A 22,800-nucleotide genomic window follows, 5' to 3' on the forward strand; every position below is an offset into this window, starting at 1 on the left:
ACAGAATTTCATGCATTTACAAATGCAGATAAACATACTTATTCACCATCTCAAACATGTCTAAATAAACGACAAATGCAACTTACTGCGGATGCTTCATTCTGAAACAAAAACAGAACATACTGGACAATCTCAGCAGGACTGACAGCCTCTGTGGAGCGAGATGGCAGCGGTCGTTCCGGGCCTGGGTGACTCTTTGTCAAAGCTGGAGAACTGGAAATGGGGTCAGATTCAGACTAATGTGGATGGGGCGGGGTTGGCGTGCCCTATTGGGCCTCGATAGAGTGGTCAGCAATAGGTGGAAAATGACGAAAATGTCTCGGACAGAAAGAAAAAGGGAATGTAAATGAGGCTAATCAAGGCTAACAAAGGTGCTGATAGTGGCGCCTCAAGAGATCAGAATGTGTTAATAGCAGAACAAAGTAAGCAGTGTGTCAGCGAACAATTGGCGACAGGGTTGCTCAAGTAGGATGGTATGGGCTGGGGGGAGGGGGGCAATGCTGAGGGTAAAACATACCAATGGAAGGAATGAAAATAACTTGATGGAAATAAACAGATGGTGGAGGTAGAAGAGAGATTACACAGTCTGATGTTGTTGAACTGAATAAAATGAAACATACAGAGAGCTGCCTGAATCAACTGGAATTAGTCAATAGAGGTAAGTGAATGTCATACCCCTAGACCAACGAGCCCCGGGAACGTAACAGAAGCACGCTGTTATTGCCATCGAAAGTCGATCTAACATCTGCGGAAAATACTGGAACAACTCAGCGAGTCAGGCGGGATTTGTCGACAGGACAACAAAGCTCGTCTTTCACCATCACCTTTCATTAAAACCGGGGAAGGTTAGAAATGTCGGACGTTTTAACCAAGCCAAATCCTGGTGGGAGCAAACAGAACAACAGGAAAGCGCTCTGACAGGGTGCAAGTCAGGAGAGATTAAATGAGAAAAGGCCTAGGGTTCCCTGGCCACAGAGTGAGGTGAGCATCGAATGAGAGAATAATTACACCACAGTATGAGGCCATTCTAGCCGCTGTGTCTGTGCCAGCTCTCAACAACTACCGCCCGGATACAAAGAAGAAGTGGAAACAAGATTCAAACCCAAATCTGCGATGGAAGTACACACAGAATGGGGGCAGCATTTACAGTGTGAGACTGTTGCACACACTATGAGTGTGCAAGCTGTATTGAGCCCAGTGGAAAGATGCGCTGCTGTTCCTCGAGTGTTTGTTGAGCTTCTTTGGAACATTTCAGGAGGCCGAGGTCCGGGAGGTCAGCGTTAAGATGCAGCTCTCCAGTCAGTTCAATTCTCCACTTTGGCTCTGTGCATTAGATGGGTCACGTCCCTGTGAAGTTAACGCAGATCATGTTAAGTTCGATCTAATTTCTACATCTTGTGGTTTTATATGTTGAAACATCTGCTTTGAAAGAAACAGCAGTCGTCTTGTAATAAGTGGCCTGGCCTCTCAGCCTCACCATGCGAATCTGCAGCAACACAGTGAGGTTGCACATTGTACACGTCCGTTGATTTCCATCTGTTTCTATAGTGTAGTGGTTATCACATTCGCCTAACACGCGAAAAGTTCGAAACCGAGCAGAAAGTTCTCTTACTTCCAGTTTAGTCTGTTGCTGACTATTGCCGCAATCTCGTAACTGGTCTTCATCAACGAGGAATAGCAAAATGCATGCACCCGTATGGTTGTGGTTATTTTCGAAAGCCCTGCCTTCTCAATTTAACTTCCACTTCAAGCATAACTTATCTTCAGGTCTGTAAAGTTCGATTCCTGATTGTTTTATAAGTTGAGACATCGGTTTTAAAGAAACGGCTGTCTTCTTGTCATAAGTGACATGGCCTCTCAGACGAACCATGAGAATCTGCAGCAACACAGCGAGGTTGAACATTGCACAAGTCCATTGATTACTGCACCGCCAGCGGTTTCTGTAGTGTAGTGGTTAGCACATTCCCCTAACATGGGAAAGGTCCCCGAGGCCATACCGGGTAGAAACATCAAGTGCTTCTCATGTTGTGTGAGGAATGTTTGCACAAAGTACTTTTGTTCCCCCATCTCGTATGTTCGAGGATTATGAGGTTTAGTCTCTCATGAGCCACTAAAATAAATTCCACATTAAGTCACAAGCACTGAATTATCGACAGGCAATGAGAAGAAAAGGACCTTCTTATTTTGGACATTCGGAGCTAGTTCATCCACAACAGAATTTCATGCATTTACAAATGCAGATTAACATACTTATTCACCATCTCAAACATGTCTAAATAAACGACAAATGCAACTTACTGCGGATGCTTCATTCTGAAACAAAAACAGAACATACTGGACAATCTCAGCAGGACTGACAGCCTCTGTGGAGCGAGATGGCAGCGGTCGTTCCGGGCCTGGGTGACTCTTTGTCAAAGCTGGAGAACTGGAAATGGGGTCAGATTCAGACTAATGTGGATGGGGCGGGGTTGGCGTGCCCTATTGGGCCTCGATAGAGTGGTCAGCAATAGGTGGAAAATGACGAAAATGTCTCGGACAGAAAGAAAAAGGGAATGTAAATGAGGCTAATCAAGGCTAACAAAGGTGCTGATAGTGGCGCCTCAAGAGATCAGAATGTGTTAATAGCAGAACAAAGTAAGCAGTGTGTCAGCGAACAATTGGCGACAGGGTTGCTCAAGTAGGATGGTATGGGCTGGGGGGCAATGCTGAGGGTAAAACATACCAATGAAAGGAATGAAAATAACTTGATGGAAATAAACAGATGGTGGAGGTAGAAGAGAGATTACACAGTCTGATGTTGTTGAACTGAATAAAATGAAACATACAGAGAGCTGCCTGAATCAACTGGAATTAGTCAATAGAGGTAAGTGAATGTCATATCCCTAGACCAACGAGCCCCGGGAACGTAACAGAAGCACGCTGTTATTGCCATCGAAAGTCGATCTAACATCTGCGGAAAATACTGGAACAACTCAGCGAGTCAGGCGGGATTTGTCGACAGGACAACAAAGCTCGTCTTTCACCATCACCTTTCATTTAAACCGGGGCGGGTTAGAAATGTCGGACGTTTTAACCAAGTCAAATCCTGGTGGGAGCAAACAGAACAACAGGAAAGCGCTCTGACAGGGTGCAAGTCAGGAGAGATTAAATGAGAAAAGGCCTAGGGTTCCCTGGCCACAGAGTGAGGTGAGCATCGAATGAGAGAATAATTACACCACAGTATGAGGCCATTCCAGCCGCTGTGTCTGTGCCAGCTCTCAACAACTACCGCCCGGATACAAAGAAGAAGTGGAAACAAGATTCAAACCCAAATCTGCGATGGAAGTACACACAGAATGGGGGCAGCATTTACAGTGTGAGACTGTTGCACACACTATGTGTGTGCAAGCTGTATTGAGCCCAGTGGAAAGATGCGCTGCTGTTCCTCGAGTGTTTGTTGAGCTTCTTTGGAACATTTCAGGAGGCCGAGGTCCGGGAGGTCAGCGTTAAGATGCAGCTCTCCAGTCAGTTCAATTCTCCACTTTGGCTCTGTGGATTAGATGGGTCACGTCCCTGTGAAGTTAACGCAGATCATGTTAAGTTCGATCTAATTTCTACATCTTGTGGTTTTATATGTTGAAACATCTGCTTTGAAAGAAACAGCAGTCGTCTTGTAATAAGTGGCCTGGCCTCTCAGCCTCACCATGCGAATCTGCAGCAACACAGTGAGGTTGCACATTGTACACGTCCGTTGATTTCCATCTGTTTCTATAGTGTAGTGGTTATCACATTCGCCTAACACGCGAAAAGTTCGAAACCGAGCAGAAAGTTCTCGTACTTCCAGTTTAGTCTGTTGCTGACTATTGCCGCAATCTCGTAACTGGTCTTCATCAACGAGGAATAGCAAAATGCATGCACCCGTATGGTTGTGGTTATTTTCGAAAGCCCTGCCTTCTCAATTTAACTTCCACTTCAAGCAAAACATAACTTATCTTCAGGTCTGTAAATTTCGATTCCTGATTGTTTTCTAAGTTGAGACATCGGTTTTAAAGAAACGGATGTCTTCTTGTCATAAGTGACATGGCCTCTCAGACGAACCATGAGACGCTGCAGCAACACAGTGAGGTTGAACATTGCATAAGTCCATTGATTACTGCACCGCCAGCGGTTTCTGTAGTGTAGTGGTTAGCACATTCCCCTAACATGCGAAAGGTCCCCGGGGCCTTCTCATGTTGTGTGAGGAATGTTTGCACAAAGTACTTTTGTTCCCCCATCTCGTATGTTCGAGGATTATGAGGTTTAGTCTCTCATGAGCCACTAAAATAAATTCCACATTAAGTCACAAGCACTGAATTATCGACAGGCAATGAGAAGAAAAGGACCTTCTTATTTTGGACATTCGGAGCTCGTTCATCCACAACAGAATTTCATGCATTTACAAATGCAGATTAACATACTTATTCACCATCTCAAACATGTCTAAATAAACGACAAATGCGGATGCTTCATTCTGAAACAAAAACAGAACATACTGGACAATCTCAGCAGGACTGACAGCCTCTGTGGAGCGAGATGGCAGCGGTCGTTCCGGGCCTGGGTGACTCTTTGTCAAAGCTGGAGAACTGGAAATGGGGTCAGATTCAGACTAATGTGGATGGGGCGGGGTTGGCGTGCCCTATTGGGCCTCGAGAGAGTGGTCAGCAATAGGTGGAAAATGACGAAAATGTCTCGGACAGAAAGAAAAAGGGAATGTAAATGAGGCTAATCAAGGCTAACAAAGGTGCTGATAGTGGCGCCTCAAGAGATCAGAATGTGTTAATAGCAGAACAAAGTAAGCAGTGTGTCAGCGAACAATTGGCGACAGGGTTGCTCAAGTAGGATGGTATGGGCTGGGGGGCAATGCTGAGGGTAAAACAGACCAATGAAAGGAATGAAAATAACTTGATGGAAATAAACAGATGGTGGAGGTAGAAGAGAGATTACACAGTCTGATGTTGTTGAACTGAATAAAATGAAACATACAGAGAGCTGCCTGAATCAACTGGAATTAGTCAATAGAGGTAAGTGAATGTCATACCCCTAGACCAACGAGCCCCGGGAACGTAACAGAAGCACGCTGTTATTGCCATCGAAAGTCGATCTAACATCTGCGGAAAATACTGGAACAACTCAGCGAGTCAGGCGGGATTTGTCGACAGGACAACAAAGCTCGTCTTTCACCATCACCTTTCATTTAAACCGGGGCGGGTTAGAAATGTCGGACGTTTTAACCAAGTCAAATCCTGGTGGGAGCAAACAGAACAACAGGAAAGCGGTCTGACAGGGTGCAAGTCAGGAGAGATTAAATGAGAAAAGGCCTAGGGTTCCCTGGCCACAGAGTGAGGTGAGCATCGAATGAGAGGATAATTACACCACAGTATGAGGCCATTCTAGCCGCTGTGTCTGTGCCAGCTCTCAACAACTACCGCCCGGATACAAAGAAGAAGTGGAAACAAGATTCAAACCCAAATCTGCGATGGAAGTACACACAGAATGGGGGCAGCATTTGCAGTGTGAGACTGTTGCACACACTATGAGTGTGCAAGCTGTATTGAGCCCAGTGGAAAGATGCGCTGCTGGTCCTCGAGTGTTTGTTGAGCTTCTTTGGAACATTTCAGGAGGCCGAGGTCCGGGAGGTCAGCGTTAAGATGCAGCTCTCCAGTCAGTTCAATTCTCCACTTTGGCTCTGTGGATTAGATGGGTCACGTCCCTGTGAAGTTAACGCAGATCATGTTAAGTTCGATCTAATTTCTACATCTTGTGGTTTTATATGTTGAAACATCTGCTTTGAAAGAAACAGCAGTCGTCTTGTAATAAGTGGCCTGGCCTCTCAGCCTCACCATGCGAATCTGCAGCAACACAGAGAGGTTGCACATTGTACACGTCCGTTGATTGCCAGCTGTTTCTGTAGTGTAGTGGTTATCACATTCGCCTAACACGCGAAAAGTTCGAAACCGAGCAGAAACTTCTCGTACTTCCAGTTTAGTCTGTTGCTGACTATTGCCGCAATCTCGTAACTGGTCTTCATCAACGAGGAATAGCAAAATGCATGCACCCGTATGGTTGTGGTTATTTTCGAAAGCCCTGCCTTCTCAATTTAACTTCCACTTCAAGTATAACTTATCTTCAGGTCTGTAAAGTTCGATTCCTGATTGTTTTATAAGTTGAGACATCGGTTTTAAAGAAACGGCTGTCTTCTTGTAATAAGTGACATGGCCTCTCAGACGAACCATGAGAATCTGCAGCAACACAGTGAGGTTGAACACTGCACAAGTCCATTGATTACTGCACCGCCAGCGGTTTCTGTAGTGTAGTGCTTAGCACATTCCCCTAACATGCGAAAGGTCCCCGAGGCCATACCGGGTAGAAACATCAAGTGCTTCTCATGTTGTGTGAGGAATGTTTGCACAAAGTACTTTTGTTCCCCCATCTCGTATGTTCGAGGATTATGAGGTTTAGTCTCTCATGAGCCACTAAAATAAATTCCACATTAAGTCACAAGCACTGAATTTTCGACAGGCAATGAGAAGAAAAGGACCTTCTTATTTTGGATATTCGGAGCTAGTTCATCCACAACAGAATTTCATGCATTTACAAATGCAGATAAACATACTTATTCACCATCTCAAACATGTCTAAATGAACGACAAATGCAACTTACTGCGGATGCTTCATTCTGAAACAAAAACAGAACATACTGGACAATCTCAGCAGGACTGACAGCCTCTGTGGAGCGAGATGGCAGCGGTCGTTCCGGGCCTGGGTGACTCTTTGTCAAAGCTGGAGAACTGGAAATGGGGTCAGATTCAGACTAATGTGGATGGGGCGGGGTTGGCGTGCCCTATTGGGCCTCGATAGAGTGGTCAGCAATAGGTGGAAAATGACGAAAATGTCTCGGACAGAAAGAAAAAGGGAATGTAAATGAGGCTAATCAAGGCTAACAAAGGTGCTGATAGTGGCGCCTCAAGAGATCAGAATGTGTTAATAGCAGAACAAAGTAAGCAGTGTGTCAGCGAACAATTGGCCACAGGGATCAGATTGCTCAAGTAGGATGGTATGGGCTGGGGGGAGGGGGGCAATGCTGAGGGTAAAACATACCAATGCAAGGAATGAAAATAACTTGATGGAAATAAACAGATGGTGGAGGGAGAAGAGAGATTACATAGTCTGATGTTGTTGAACTGAATAAAATGAAACATACAGAGAGCTGCCTGAATCTACTGGAATAAGTCAATAGAGGTAAGTGAATGTCCACACATAGACAAGCTTTTAGACAATGTCGCGATTGTCTCGCGAACCTATTGGTTCCCTGCTGTGTGAGCTCAGCTTCTCAAAGCAAACCCAATGTGAATGAATCCCGCCGAATGAGCCGCATAGAAATGAAGAAAACATATCGCCTGACCAACAGAAAACGTTATCAAAGGGCTCGTCCGGGATTTGAACCCGGGACCTCCCGCAAGTTTCGCAATCGAGACACCCAAAGCGCGAATCATACTCCTAGACCAACGAACCGCGGAACTGGCACAGAAGCACGCTGTTATAGCCATCGAAAGTTGATCCAACATCTGCGGAAGATACTGGAACAACTCAGCGAGTCAGGCGGGATTTGTCGAGAGGACAACAAAGCTCGTCTTTCACCATCACCTTTCATTAAAACCGGGACGGGTTAGAAATGTCGGACGTTTTAACCAAGTCAAATCCCGGTGGGAGCAAACAGAACAACAGGAAAGCGCTCTGACAGGGTGCAAGTCAGGAGAGATTAAATGAGAAAAGGCAGTCGTCTTGTAATAAGTGGCCTAGCCTCTCAGCCTCACCATGCGAATCTGCAGCAGCACAGTGAGGTTGCACATTGTACACGTCTGTGGTTGCCAGCTGTTTCTGTAGTGTAGTGGTTATCACATTCGCCTCACACGCGAAAGGTCCCCGGTTCGAAACCGGGCAGAAACATCTCGGGCTACCAGGTTGTTCGGTTGCTGACTTTTGCCGCAATCTCATAACTGGTCTTCATCACCGAAAAATAGCAAACTGCATGCACCCGTATGGTTGTGGTTATTTTCGAAAGCCCTGCCTTCTCAATTTAACTTCCACTTCAAGCAAAACATAACTTATCTTCAGGTCTGTAAATTTCGATTCCTGATTGTTTTCTAAGTTGAGACATCGGTTTTAAAGAAACGGCTGTCTTCTTGTCATAAGTGACATGGCCTCTCAGACGAACCATGAGACGCTGCAGCAACACAGTGATGTTGAACATTGCATAAGTCCATTGATTACTGCACCGCCAGCGGTTTCTGTAGTGTAGTGGTTAGCACATTCCCCTAACATGCGAAAGGTCCCCGGGGCCATACCGGGTAGAAACATCAAGTGCTTCTCATGTTGTGTGAGGAATGTTTGCACAAAGTACTTTTGTTCCCCCATCTCGTATGTTCGAGGATTATGAGGTTTAGTCTCTCATGAGCCACTAAAATAAATTCCACATTAAGTCACAAGCACTGAATTTTCGACAGGCAATGAGAAGAAAAGGACCTTCCTATTTTGGATATTCGGAGCTAGTTCATCCACAACAGAATTTCATGCATTTACAAATGCAGATCAACATACTTATTCACCATCTCAAACATGTCTAAATAAACGACAAATGCAACTTACTGCGGATGCTTCATTCTGAAACAAAAACAGAACATACTGGACAATCTCAGCAGGACTGACAGCCTCTGTGGAGCGAGATGGCAGCGGTCGTTCCGGGCCTGGGTGACTCTTTGTCAAAGCTGGAGAACTGGAAATGGGGTCAGATTCAGACTAATGTGGATGGGGCGGGGTTGGCGTGCCCTATTGGACCTCGATAGAGTGGTCAGCAATAGGTGGAAAATGACGAAAATGTCTCGGACAGAAAGAAAAAGGGAATGTAAATGAGGCTAATCAAGGCTAACAAAGGTGCTGATAGTGGCGCCTCAAGAGATCAGAATGTGTTAATAGCAGAACAAAGTAAGCAGTGTGTCAGCGAACAATTGGCGACAGGGTTGCTCAAGTAGGATGGTATGGGCTGGGGGGAGGGGGGCAATGCTGAGGGTAAAACATACCAATGGAAGGAATGAAAATAACTTGATGGAAATAAACAGATGGTGGAGGTAGAAGAGAGATTACACAGTCTGATGTTGTTGAACTGAATAAAATGAAACATACAGAGAGCTGCCTGAATCAACTGGAATTCGTCAATAGAGGTAAGTGAATGTCATACCCCTAGACCAACGAGTCCCGGGAACGTAACAGAAGCACGCTGTTATTGCCATCGAAAGTCGATCTAACATCTGCGGAAAATACTGGAACAACTCAGCGAGTCAGGCGGGATTTGTCGACAGGACAATAAAGCTCGTCTTTCACCATCACCTTTCATTAAAACCGTGGAAGGTTAGAAATGTCGGACGTTTTAACCAAGCCAAATCCTGGTGGGAGCAAACAGAACAACAGGAAAGCGCTCTGACAGGGTGCAAGTCAGGAGAGATTAAATGAGAAAAGGCCTAGGGTTCCCTGGCCACAGAGTGAGGTGAGCATCGAATGAGAGAATAATTACACCACAGTATGAGGCCATTCTAGCCGCTGTGTCTGTGCCAGCTCTCAACAACTACCGTCCGGATACAAAGAAGAAGTGGAAACAAGATTCAAACCCAAATCTGCGATGGAAGTACACACAGAATGGGAGCAGCATTTGCAGTGTGAGACTGTTGCACACACTATGAGTGTGCAAGCTGTATTGAGCCCAGTGGAAAGATGCGCTGCTGTTCCTCGAGTGTTTGTTGAGCTTCTTTGGAACATTTCAGGAGGCCGATGTCCGGGAGGTCAGCGTTAAGATGCAGCTCTCCAGTCAGTTCAATTCTCCACTTTGGCTCTGTGGATTAGATGGGTCACGTCCCTGTGAAGTTAACGCAGATCATGTTAAGTTCGATCTAATTTCTATATCTTGTGGTTTTATATGTTGAAACATCTGTTTTTGAAAGAAACAGCAGTCGTCTTGTAATAAGTGGCCTGGCCTCTCAGCCTCACCATGCGAATCTGCAGCAACACAGAGAGGTTGCACATTGTACACGTCCGTTGATTGCCAGCTGTTTCTGTAGTGTAGTGTATTGAACTTTTCGCCTAATACGCGAAAAGTTCGAAACCGAGCAGAAACTTCTCGTACTTCCAGTTTAGTCTGTTGCTGACTATTGCCGCAATCTCGTAACTGGTCTTCATCAACGAGGAATAGCAAAATGCATGCACCCGTATGGTTGTGGTTATTTTCGAAAGCCCTGCCTTCTCAATTTAACTTCCACTTCAAGCATAACTTATCTTCAGGTCTGTAAAGTTCGATTCCTGATTGTTTTCTAAGTTGAGACATCGGTTTTAAAGAAACGGCTGTCTTCTTGTAATAAGTGACATGGCCTCTCAGACGAACCATGAGAATCTGCAGCAACACAGTGAGGTTGAACACTGCACAAGTCCATTGATTACTGCACCGCCAGCGGTTTCTGTAGTGTAGTGGTTAGCACATTCCCCTAACATGCGAAAGGTCCCCGAGGCCATACCGGGTAGAAACATCAAGTGCTTCTCATGTTGTGTGAGGAATGTTTGCACAAAGTACTTTTGTTCCCCCATCTCGTATGTTCGAGGATTATGAGGTTTAGTCTCTCATGAGCCACTAAAATAAATTCCACATTAAGTCACAAGCACTGAATTTTCGACAGGCAATGAGAAGAAAAGGACCTTCTTATTTTGGATATTCGGAGCTAGTTCATCCACAACAGAATTTCATGCATTTACAAATGCAGATAAACATACTTATTCACCATCTCAAACATGTCTAAATGAACGACAAATGCAACTTACTGCGGATGCTTCATTCTGAAACAAAAACAGAACATACTGGACAATCTCAGCAGGACTGACAGCCTCTGTGGAGCGAGATGGCAGCGGTCGTTCCGGGCCTGGGTGACTCTTTGTCAAAGCTGGAGAACTGGAAATGGGGTCAGATTTAGACTAATGTGGATGGGGCGGGGTTGGCGTGCCCGATTGGGCCTCGATAGAGTGGTCAGCAATAGGTGGAAAATGACGAAAATGTCTCGGACAGAAAGAAAAAGGGAATGTAAATGAGGCTAATCAAGGCTAACAAAGGTGCTGATAGTGGCGCCTCAAGAGATCAGAATGTGTTAATAGCAGAACAAAGTAAGCAGTGTGTCAGCGAACAATTGGCCACAGGGATCAGATTGCTCAAGTAGGATGGTATGGGCTGGGGGGAGGGGGGCAATGCTGAGGGTAAAACATACCAATGGAAGGAATGAAAATAACTTGATGGAAATAAACAGATGGTGGAGGGAGAAGAGAGATTACACAGTCTGATGTTGTTGAACTGAATAAAATGAAACATACAGAGAGCTGCCTGAATCTACTGGAATAAGTCAATAGAGGTAAGTGAATGTCCACACATAGACAAGCTTTTAGACAATGTCGCGATTGTCTCGCGAACCTATTGGTTCCCTGCTGTATGAGCTCAGCTTCTCAAAGCAAACCCAATGTGAATGAATCCCGCCGAATGAGCCGCATAGAAATGAAGTAAACATATCGCCTGACCAACAGAAAACGTTATCAAAGGGCTCGCCCGGGATTTGAACCCGGGACCTCCCGCAAGTTTAGCAATCGAGACACCCAAAGCGAGAATCATACTCCTAGACCAACGAGCCGCGGAATTGGCACAGAAGCACGCTGTTATAGCCATCGAAAGTTGATCCAACATCTGCGGAAGATACTGGAACAACTCAGCGAGTCAGGCGGGATTTGTCGACAGGACAACAAAGCTCGTCTTTCACCATCACCTTTCATTAAAACCGGGACGGGTTAGAAATGTCGGACGTTTTAACAAAGTCAAATCCCGGTGGGAGCAAACAGAACAACAGGAAAGCGCTCTGACAGGGTGCAAGTCAGGAGAGATTAAATGAGAAAAGGCAGTCGTCTTGTAATAAGTGGCCTAGCCTCTCAGCCTCACCATGCGAATCTGCAGCAGCACAGTGAGGTTGCACATTGTACACGTCCGTGGATTGCCAGCTGTTTCTGTAGTCTAGTGGTTATCACATTCGCCTCACACGCGAAAGGTCCCCGGTTCGAAACCGGGCAGAAACATCTCGTACTACCAGGTTAGTCTGTTGCTGACTACAGCCGCAATCTCATAACTGGTCTTCATCACCGAGGAATAGCAAAATGCATGCACCCGTATGGTTGTGGTTATTTTCGAAAGCCCTGCCTTCTCAATTTAACTTCCACTTCAAGCAAAACACAACTTATCTTCAGGTCTGTAAATTTCGATTCCTGATTGTTTTCTAAGTTGAGACATCGGTTTTAAAGAAACGGCTGTCTTCTTGTCATAAGTGACATGGCCTCTCAGACGAACCATGAGAAGCTGCAGCAACACAGTGAGGTTGAACATTGCATAAGTCCATTGATTACTGCACCGCCAGCGGTTTCTGTAGTGTAGTGGTTAGCACATTCCCCTAACATGCGAAAGGTCCCCGGGGCCATACCGGGTAGAAACATCAAGTGCTTCTCATGTTGTGTGAGGAATGTTTGCACAAAGTACTTTTGTTCCCCCATCTCGTATGTTCGAGGATTATGAGGTTTAGTCTCTCATGAGCCACTAAAATAAATTCCACATTAAGTCACAAGCACTGAATTTTCGACAGGCAATGAGAAGAAAAGGACCTTCCTATTTTGGATATTCGGAGCTAGTTCATCCACAACAGAATTTCATGCATTTACAAATGCAGATAAACATACTTATTCACCATCTCAAACATGTCTAAATAAACGACAAATGCAACTTACTGCGGATGCTTCATTCTGAAACAAAAACAGAACATACTGGACAATCTCAGCAGGACTGACAGCCTCTGTGGAGCGAGATGGCAGCGGTCGTTCCGGGCCTGGGTGACTCTTTGACAAAGCTGGAGAACTGGAAATGGGGTCAGATTCAGACTAATGTGGATGGGGCGGGGTTGGCGTGCCCTATTGGGCCTCGATAGAGTGATCAGCAATAGGTGGAAAATGACGAAAATGTCTCGGACAGAAAGAAAAAGGGAATGTAAATGAGGCTAATCAAGGCTAACAAAGGTGCTGATAGTGGCGCCTCAAGAGATCAGAATGTGTTAATAGCAGAACAAAGTAAGCAGTGTGTCAGCGAACAATTGGCGACAGGGTTGCTCAAGTAGGATGGTATGGGCTGGGGGGAGGGGGGCAATGCTGAGGGTAAAACATACCAATGGAAGGAATGAAAATAACTTGATGGAAATAAACAGATGGTGGAGGTAGAAGAGAGATTACACAGTCTGATGTTGTTGAACTGAATAAAATGAAACATACAGAGAGCTGCCTGAATCAACTGGAATTCGTGAATAGAGGTAAGTGAATGTCATACCCCTAGACCAACGAGTCCCGGGAACGTAACAGAAGCACGCTGTTATTGCCATCGAAAGTCGATCTAACATCTGCGGAAAATACTGGAACAACTCAGCGAGTCAGGCGGGATTTGTCGACAGGACAATAAAGCTCGTCTTTCACCATCACCTTTCATTAAAACCGTGGAAGGTTAGAAATGTCGGACGTTTTAACCAAGCCAAATCCTGGTGGGAGCAAACAGAACAACAGGAAAGCGGTCTGACAGGGTGCAAGTTAGGAGAGATTAAATGAGAAAAGGCCTAGGGTTCCCTGGCCACAGAGTGAGGTGAGCATCGAATGAGAGAATAATTACACCACAGTATGAGGCCATTCTAGCCGCTGTGTCTGTGCCAGCTCTCAACAACTACCGCCCGGAAACAAAGAAGAAGTGGAAACAAGATTCAAACCCAAATCTGCGATGGAAGTACACACAGAATGGGAGCAGCATTTGCAGTGTGAGACTGTTGCACACACTATGAGTGTGCAAGCTGTATTGAGCCCAGTGGAAAGATGCGCTGCTGTTCCTCGAGTGTTTGTTGAGCTTCTTTGGAACATTTCAGGAGGCCGATGTCCGGGAGGTCAGCGTTAAGATGCAGCTCTCCAGTCAGTTCAATTCTCCACTTTGGCTCTGTGGATTAGATGGGTCACGTCCCTGTGAAGTTAACGCAGATCATGTTAAGTTCGATCTAATTTCTATATCTTGTGGTTTTATATGTTGAAACATCTGTTTTTGAAAGAAACAGCAGTCGTCTTGTAATAAGTGGCCTGGCCTCTCAGCCTCACCATGCGAATCTGCAGCAACACAGAGAGGTTGCACATTGTACACGTCCGTTGATTGCCAGCTGTTTCTGTAGTGTAGTGTAGTGAACTTTTCGCCTAATACGCGAAAAGTTCGAAACCGAGCAGAAACTTCTCGTACTTCCAGTTTAGTCTGTTGCTGACTATTGCCGCAATCTCGTAACTGGTCTTCATCAACGAGGAATAGCAAAATGCATGCACCCGTATGGTTGTGGTTATTTTCGAAAGCCCTGCCTTCTCAATTTAACTTCCACTTCAAGCATAACTTATCTTCAGGTCTGTAAAGTTCGATTCCTGATTGTTTTATAAGTTGAGACATCGGTTTTAAAGAAACGGCTGTCTTCTTGTAATAAGTGACATGGCCTCTCAGACGAACCATGAGAATCTGCAGCAACACAGTGAGGTTGAACACTGCACAAGTCCATTGATTACTGCACCGCCAGCGGTTTCTGTAGTGTAGTGGTTAGCACATTCCCCTAACATGCGAAAGGTCCCCGAGGCCATACCGGGTAGAAACATCAAGTGCTTCTCATGTTGTGTGAGGAATGTTTGCACAAAGTACTTTTGTTCCCCCATCTCGTATGTTCGAGGATTATGAGGTTTAGTCTCTCATGAGCCACTAAAATAAATTCCACATTAAGTCACAAGCACTGAATTTTCGACAGGCAATGAGAAGAAAAGGACCTTCTTATTTTGGATATTCGGAGCTAGTTCATCCACAACAGAATTTCATGCATTTACAAATGCAGATAAACATACTTATTCACCATCTCAAACATGTCTAAATGAACGACAAATGCAACTTACTGCGGATGCTTCATTCTGAAACAAAAACAGAACATACTGGACAATCTCAGCAGGACTGACAGCCTCTGTGGAGCGAGATGGCAGCGGTCGTTCCGGGCCTGGGTGACTCTTTGTCAAAGCTGGAGAACTGGAAATGGGGTCAGATTCAGACTAATGTGGATGGGGCGGGGTTGGCGTGCCCGATTGGGCCTCGATAGAGTGGTCAGCAATAGGTGGAAAATGACGAAAATGTCTCGGACAGAAAGAAAAAGGGAATGTAAATGAGGCTAATCAAGGCTAACAAAGGTGCTGATAGTGGCGCCTCAAGAGATCAGAATGTGTTAATAGCAGAACAAAGTAAGCAGTGTGTCAGCGAAGAATTGGCCACAGGGATCAGATTGCTCAAGTAGGATGGTATGGGCTGGGGGGAGGGGGGCAATGCTGAGGGTAAAACATACCAATGGAAGGAATGAAAATAACTTGATGGAAATAAACAGATGGTGGAGGGAGAAGAGAGATTACACAGTCTGATGTTGTTGAACTGAATAAAATGAAACATACAGAGAGCTGCCTGAACCTACTGGAATAAGTCAATAGAGGTAAGTGAATGTCCACACATAGACAAGCTTTTAGACAATGTCGCGATTGTCTCGCGAACCTATTGGTTCCCTGCTGTATGAGCTCAGCTTCTCAAAGCAAACCCAATGTGAATGAATCCCGCCGAATGAGCCGCATAGAAATGAAGTAAACATATCGCCTGACCAACAGAAAACGTTATCAAAGGGCTCGCCCGGGATTTGAACCCGGGACCTCCCGCAAGTTTCGCAATCGAGACACCCAAAGCGAGAATCATACTCCTAGACCAACGAGCCGCGGAATTGGCACAGAAGCACGCTGTTATAGCCATCGAAAGTTGATCCAACATCTGCGGAAGATACTGGAACAACTCAGCGAGTCAGGCGGGATTTGTCGACAGGACAACAAAGCTCGTCTTTCACCATCACCTTTCATTAAAACCTGGACGGGTTAGAAATGTCGGACGTTTTAACAAAGTCAAATCCCGGTGGGAGCAAACAGAACAACAGGAAAGCGCTCTGACAGGGTGCAAGTCAGGAGAGATTAAATGAGAAAAGGCAGTCGTCTTGTAATAAGTGGCCTAGCCTCTCAGCCTCACCATGCGAATCTGCAGCAGCACAGTGAGGTTGCACATTGTACACGTCCGTGGATTGCCAGCTGTTTCTGTAGTGTAGTGGTTATCACATTCGCCTCACACGCGAAAGGTCCCCGGTTCGAAACCGGGCAGAAACATCTCGTACTACCAGGTTAGTCTGTTGCTGACTACAGCCGCAATCTCATAACTGGTCTTCATCACCGAGGAATAGCAAAATGCATGCACCCGTATGGTTGTGGTTATTTTCGAAAGCCCTGCCTTCTCAATTTAACTTCCACTTCAAGCAAAACATAACTTATCTTCAGGTCTGTAAATTTCGATTCCTGATTGTTTTCTAAGTTGAGACATCGGTTTTAAAGAAACGGCTGTCTTCTTGTCATAAGTGACATGGCCTCTCAGACGAACCATGAGAAGCTGCAGCAACACAGTGAGGTTGAACATTGCATAAGTCCATTGATTACTGCACCGCCAGCGGTTTCTGTAGTGTAGTGGTTAGCACATTCCCCTAACATGCGAAAGGTCCCCGGGGCCATACCGGGTAGAAACATCAAGTGCTTCTCATGTTGTGTGAGGAATGTTTGCACAAAGTACTTTTGTTCCCCCATCTCGTATGTTCGAGGATTATGAGGTTTAGTCTCTCATGAGCCACTAAAATAAATTCCACATTAAGTCACAAGCACTGAATTTTCGACAGGCAATGAGAAGAAAAGGACCTTCCTATTTTGGATATTCGGAGCTAGTTCATCCACAACAGAATTTCATGCATTTGCAAATGCAGATAAACATACTTATTCACCATCTCAAACATGTCTAAATAAACGACAAATGCAACTTACTGCGGATGCTTCATTCTGAAACAAAAACAGAACATACTGGACAATCTCAGCAGGACTGACAGCCTCTGTGGAGCGAGATGGCAGCGGTCGTTCCGGGCCTGGGTGACTCTTTGACAAAGCTGGAGAACTGGAAATGGGGTCAGATTCAGACTAATGTGGATGGGGCGGGGTTGGCGTGCCCTATTGGGCCTCGATAGAGTGGTCAGCAATAGGTGGAAAATGACGAAAATGTCTCGGACAGAAAGAAAAAGGGAATGTAAATGAGGCTAATCAAGGCTAACAAAGGTGCTGATAGTGGCGCCTCAAGAGATCAGAATGTGTTAATAGCAGAACAAAGTAAGCAGTGTGTCAGCGAACAATTGGCGACAGGGTTGCTCAAGTAGGATGGTATGGGCTGGGGGGAGGGGGGCAATGCTGAGGGTAAAACATACCAATGGAAGGAATGAAAATAACTTGATGGAAATAAACAGATGGTGGAGGTAGAAGAGAGATTACACAGTCTGATGTTGTTGAACTGAATAAAATGAAACATACAGAGAGCTGCCTGAATCAACTGGAATTAGTCAATAGAGGTAAGTGAATGTCATACCCCTAGACCAACGAGCCCCGGGAACGTAACAGAAGCACGCTGTTATTGCCATCGAAAGTCGATCTAACATCTGCGGAAAATACTGGAACAACTCAGCGAGTCAGGCGGGATTTGTCGACAGGACAACAAAGCTCGTCTTTCACCATCACCTTTCATTAAAACCGGGGAAGGTTAGAAATGTCGGACGTTTTAACCAAGCCAAATCCTGGTGGGAGCAAACAGAACAACAGGAAAGCGCTCTGACAGGGTGCAAGTCAGGAGAGATTAAATGAGAAAAGGCCTAGGGTTCCCTGGCCACAGAGTGAGGTGAGCATCGAATGAGAGAATAATTACACCACAGTATGAGGCCATTCTAGCCGCTGTGTCTGTGCCAGCTCTCAACAACTACCGCCCGGATACAAAGAAGAAGTGGAAACAAGATTCAAACCCAAATCTGCGATGGAAGTACACACAGAATGGGGGCAGCATTTACAGTGTGAGACTGTTGCACACACTATGAGTGTGCAAGCTGTATTGAGCCCAGTGGAAAGATGCGCTGCTGTTCCTCGAGTGTTTGTTGAGCTTCTTTGGAACATTTCAGGAGGCCGAGGTCCGGGAGGTCAGCGTTAAGATGCAGCTCTCCAGTCAGTTCAATTCTCCACTTTGGCTCTGTGGATTAGATGGGTCACGTCCCTGTGAAGTTAACGCAGATCATGTTAAGTTCGATCTAATTTCTACATCTTGTGGTTTTATATGTTGAAACATCTGCTTTGAAAGAAACAGCAGTCGTCTTGTAATAAGTGGCCTGGCCTCTCAGCCTCACCATGCGAATCTGCAGCAACACAGTGAGGTTGCACATTGTACACGTCCGTTGATTTCCATCTGTTTCTATAGTGTAGTGGTTATCACATTCGCCTAACACGCGAAAAGTTCGAAACATAGCAGAAAGTTCTCTTACTTCCAGTTTAGTCTGTTGCTGACTATTGCCGCAATCTCGTAACTGGTCTTCATCAACGAGGAATAGCAAAATGCATGCACCCGTATGGTTGTGGTTATTTTCGAAAGCCCTGCCTTCTCAATTTAACTTCCACTTCAAGCATAACTTATCTTCAGGTCTGTAAAGTTCGATTCCTGATTGTTTTATAAGTTGAGACATCGGTTTTAAAGAAACGGCTGTCTTCTTGTCATAAGTGACATGGCCTCTCAGACGAACCATGAGAATCTGCAGCAACACAGTGAGGTTGAACATTGCACAAGTCCATTGATTACTGCACCGCCAGCGGTTTCTGTAGTGTAGTGGTTAGCACATTCCCCTAACATGGGAAAGGTCCCCGAGGCCATACCGGGTAGAAACATCAAGTGCTTCTCATGTTGTGTGAGGAATGTTTGCACAAAGTACTTTTGTTCCCCCATCTCGTATGTTCGAGGATTATGAGGTTTAGTCTCTCATGAGCCACTAAAATAAATTCCACATTAAGTCACAAGCACTGAATTATCGACAGGCAATGAGAAGAAAAGGACCTTCTTATTTGGGACATTCGGAGCTAGTTCATCCACAACAGAATTTCATGCATTTACAAATGCAGATAAACATACTTATTCACCATCTCAAACATGTCTAAATAAACGACAAATGCAACTTACTGCGGATGCTTCATTCTGAAACAAAAACAGAACATACTGGACAATCTCAGCAGGACTGACAGCCTCTGTGGAGCGAGATGGCAGCGGTCGTTCCGGGCCTGGATGACTCTTTGTCAAAGCTGGAGAACTGGAAATGGGGTCAGATTCAGACTAATGTGGATGGGGCGGGGTTGGCGTGCCCTATTGGGCCTCGATAGAGTGGTCAGCAATAGGTGGAAAATGACGAAAATGTCTCGGACAGAAAGAAAAAGGGAATGTAAATGAGGCTAATCAAGGCTAACAAAGGTGCTGATAGTGGCGCCTCAAGAGATCAGAATGTGTTAATAGCAGAACAAAGTAAGCAGTGTGTCAGCGAACAATTGGCGACAGGGTTGCTCAAGTAGGATGGTATGGGCTGGGGGGCAATGCTGAGGGTAAAACATACCAATGAAAGGAATGAAAATAACTTGATGGAAATAAACAGATGGTGGAGGTAGAAGAGAGATTACACAGTCTGATGTTGTTGAACTGAATAAAATGAAACATACAGAGAGCTGCCTGAATCAACTGGAATTAGTCAATAGAGGTAAGTGAATGTCATACCCCTAGACCAACGAGCCCCGGGAACGTAACAGAAGCACGCTGTTATTGCCATCGAAAGTCGATCTAACATCTGCGGAAAATACTGGAACAACTCAGCGAGTCAGGCGGGATTTGTCGACAGGACAACAAAGCTCGTCTTTCACCATCACCTTTCATTTAAACCGGGGCGGGTTAGAAATGTCGGACGTTTTAACCAAGTCAAATCCTGGTGGGAGCAAACAGAACAACACGAAAGCGCTCTGACAGGGTGCAAGTCAGGAGAGATTAAATGAGAAAAGGCCTAGGGTTCCCTGGCCACAGAGTGAGGTGAGCATCGAATGAGAGAATAATTACACCACAGTATGAGGCCATTCCAGCCGCTGTGTCTGTGCCAGCTCTCAACAACTACCGCCCGGATACAAAGAAGAAGTGGAAACAAGATTCAAACCCAAATCTGCGATGGAAGTACACACAGAGTGGGGCAGCATTTACAGTGTCAGACTGTTGCACACACTATGAGTGTGCAAGCTGTATTGAGCCCAGTGGAAAGATGCGCTGCTGTTCCTCGAGTGTTTGTTGAGCTTCTTTGGAACATTTCAGGAGGCCGAGGTCCGGGAGGTCAGCGTTAAGATGCAGCTCTCCAGTCAGTTCAATTCTCCACTTTGGCTCTGTGGATTAGATGGGTCACGTCCCTGTGAAGTTAACGCAGATCATGTTAAGTTCGATCTAATTTCTACATCTTGTGGTTTTATATGTTGAAACATCTGTTTTTGAAAGAAACAGCAGTCGTCTTGTAATAAGTGGCCTGGCCTCTCAGCCTCACCATGCGAATCTGCAGCAACACAGAGAGGTTGCACATTGTACACGTCCGTTGATTGCCAGCTGTTTCTGTAGTGTAGTGGTTATCACATTCGCCTAACACGCGAAAAGTTCGAAACCGAGCAGAAACTTCTCGTACTTCCAGTTTAGTCTGTTGCTGACTATTGCCGCAATCTCGTAACTGGTCTTCATCAACGAGGAATAGCAAAATGCATGCACCCGTATGGTTGTGGTTATTTTCGAAAGCCCTGCCTTCTCAATTTAACTTCCACTTCAAGCATAACCTATCTTCAGGTCTGTAAAGTTCGATTCCTGATTGTTTTATAAGTTGAGACATCGGTTTTAAAGAAACGGCTGTCTTCTTGTAATAAGTGACATGGCCTCTCAGACGAACCATGAGAATCTGCAGCAACACAGTGAGGTTGAACACTGCACAAGTCCATTGATTACTGCACCGCCAGCGGTTTCTGTAGTGTAGTGGTTAGCACATTCCCCTAACATGCGAAAGGTCCCCGAGGCCATACCGGGTAGAAACATCAAGTGCTTCTCATGTTGTGTGAGGAATGTTTGCACAAAGTACTTTTGTTCCCCCATCTCGTATGTTCGAGGATTATGAGGTTTAGTCTCTCATGAGCCACTAAAATAAATTCCACATTAAGTCACAAGCACTGAATTTTCGACAGGCAATGAGAAGAAAAGGACCTTCTTATTTTGGATATTCGGAGCTAGTTCATCCACAACAGAATTTCATGCATTTACAAATGCAGATAAACATACTTATTCACCATCTCAAACATGTCTAAATGAACGACAAATGCAACTTACTGCGGATGCTTCATTCTGAAACAAAAACAGAACATACTGGACAATCTCAGCAGGACTGACAGCCTCTGTGGAGCGAGATGGCAGCGGTCGTTCCGGGCCTGGGTGACTCTTTGTCAAAGCTGGAGAACTGGAAATGAGGTCAGATTCAGACTAATGTGGATGGGGCGGGGTTGGCGTGCCCGATTGGGCCTCGATAGAGTGGTCAGCAATAGGTGGAAAATGACGAAAATGTCTCGGACAGAAAGAAAAAGGGAATGTAAATGAGGCTAATCAAGGCTAACAAAGGTGCTGATAGTGGCGCCTCAAGAGATCAGAATGTGTTAATAGCAGAACAAAGTAAGCAGTGTGTCAGCGAACAATTGGCCACAGGGATCAGATTGCTCAAGTAGGATGGTATGGGCTGGGGGGAGGGGGGCAATGCTGAGGGTAAAACATACCAATGGAAGGAATGCAAATAACTTGATGGAAATAAACAGATGGTGGAGGGAGAAGAGAGATTACACAGTCTGATGTTGTTGAACTGAATAAAATGAAACATACAGAGAGCTGCCTGAATCTACTGGAATAAGTCAATAGAGGTAAGTGAATGTCCACACATAGACAAGCTTTTAGACAATGTCGCGATTGTCTCGCGAACCTATTGGTTCCCTGCTGTGTGAGCTCAGCTTCTCAAAGCAAACCCAATGTGAATGAATCCCGCCGAATGAGCCGCATAGAAATGAAGAAAACATATCGCCTGACCAACAGAAAACGTTATCAAAGGGCTCGTCCGGGATTTGAACCCGGGACCTCCCGCAAGTTTCGCAATCGAGACACCCAAAGCGAGAATCATACTCCTAGACCAACGTGCCGCGGAACTGGCACAGAAGCACGCTGTTATAGCCATCGAAAGTTGATCCAACATCTGCGGAAGATACTGGAACAACTCAGCGAGTCAGGCGGGATTTGTCGACAGGACAACAAAGCTCGTCTTTCACCATCACCTTTCATTAAAACCGGGACGGGTTAGAAATGTCGGACGTTTTAACCAAGTCAAATCCCGGTGGGAGCAAACAGAACAACAGGAAAGCGCTCTGACAGGGTGCAAGTCAGGAGAGATTAAATGAGAAAAGGCAGTCGTCTTGTAATAAGTGGCCTAGCCTCTCAGCCTCACCATGCGAATCTGCAGCAGCACAGTGAGGTTGCACATTGTACACGTCCGTGGATTGCTAGCTGTTTCTGTAGTGTAGTGGTTATCACATTCGCCTCACACGCGAAAGGTCCCCGGTTCGAAACCGGGCAGAAACATCTCGTACTACCAGGTTAGTCTGTTGCTGACT

At 45.5% G+C, this 22,800-nt stretch overlaps 4 non-coding genes across 4 annotated transcripts; all 4 read left to right on the forward strand.

The window, feature by feature from the left end:
- The first annotated feature begins 7,892 nt into the window (after positions 1-7,892).
- trnav-cac (transfer RNA valine (anticodon CAC)) lies at positions 7,893-7,965 on the forward strand. Its single transcript has one exon. It is a non-coding gene; the product is annotated as a tRNA-Val (tRNA).
- Positions 7,966-12,092: 4,127 nt separating this feature from the next.
- trnav-cac (transfer RNA valine (anticodon CAC)) lies at positions 12,093-12,165 on the forward strand. The gene has a single exon. It is a non-coding gene; the product is annotated as a tRNA-Val (tRNA).
- Positions 12,166-16,292: 4,127 nt separating this feature from the next.
- Positions 16,293-16,365, forward strand: trnav-cac (transfer RNA valine (anticodon CAC)). The gene has a single exon. It is a non-coding gene; the product is annotated as a tRNA-Val (tRNA).
- Positions 16,366-22,695: 6,330 nt separating this feature from the next.
- Positions 22,696-22,768, forward strand: trnav-cac (transfer RNA valine (anticodon CAC)). Its single transcript has one exon. It is a non-coding gene; the product is annotated as a tRNA-Val (tRNA).
- The last annotated feature ends 32 nt before the right edge of the window (positions 22,769-22,800 follow it).

The sequence above is a fragment of the Scyliorhinus torazame genome, chromosome 5, assembly GCF_047496885.1.
Source record: "Scyliorhinus torazame isolate Kashiwa2021f chromosome 5, sScyTor2.1, whole genome shotgun sequence".
NCBI lineage: Eukaryota > Metazoa > Chordata > Chondrichthyes > Carcharhiniformes > Scyliorhinidae > Scyliorhinus > Scyliorhinus torazame.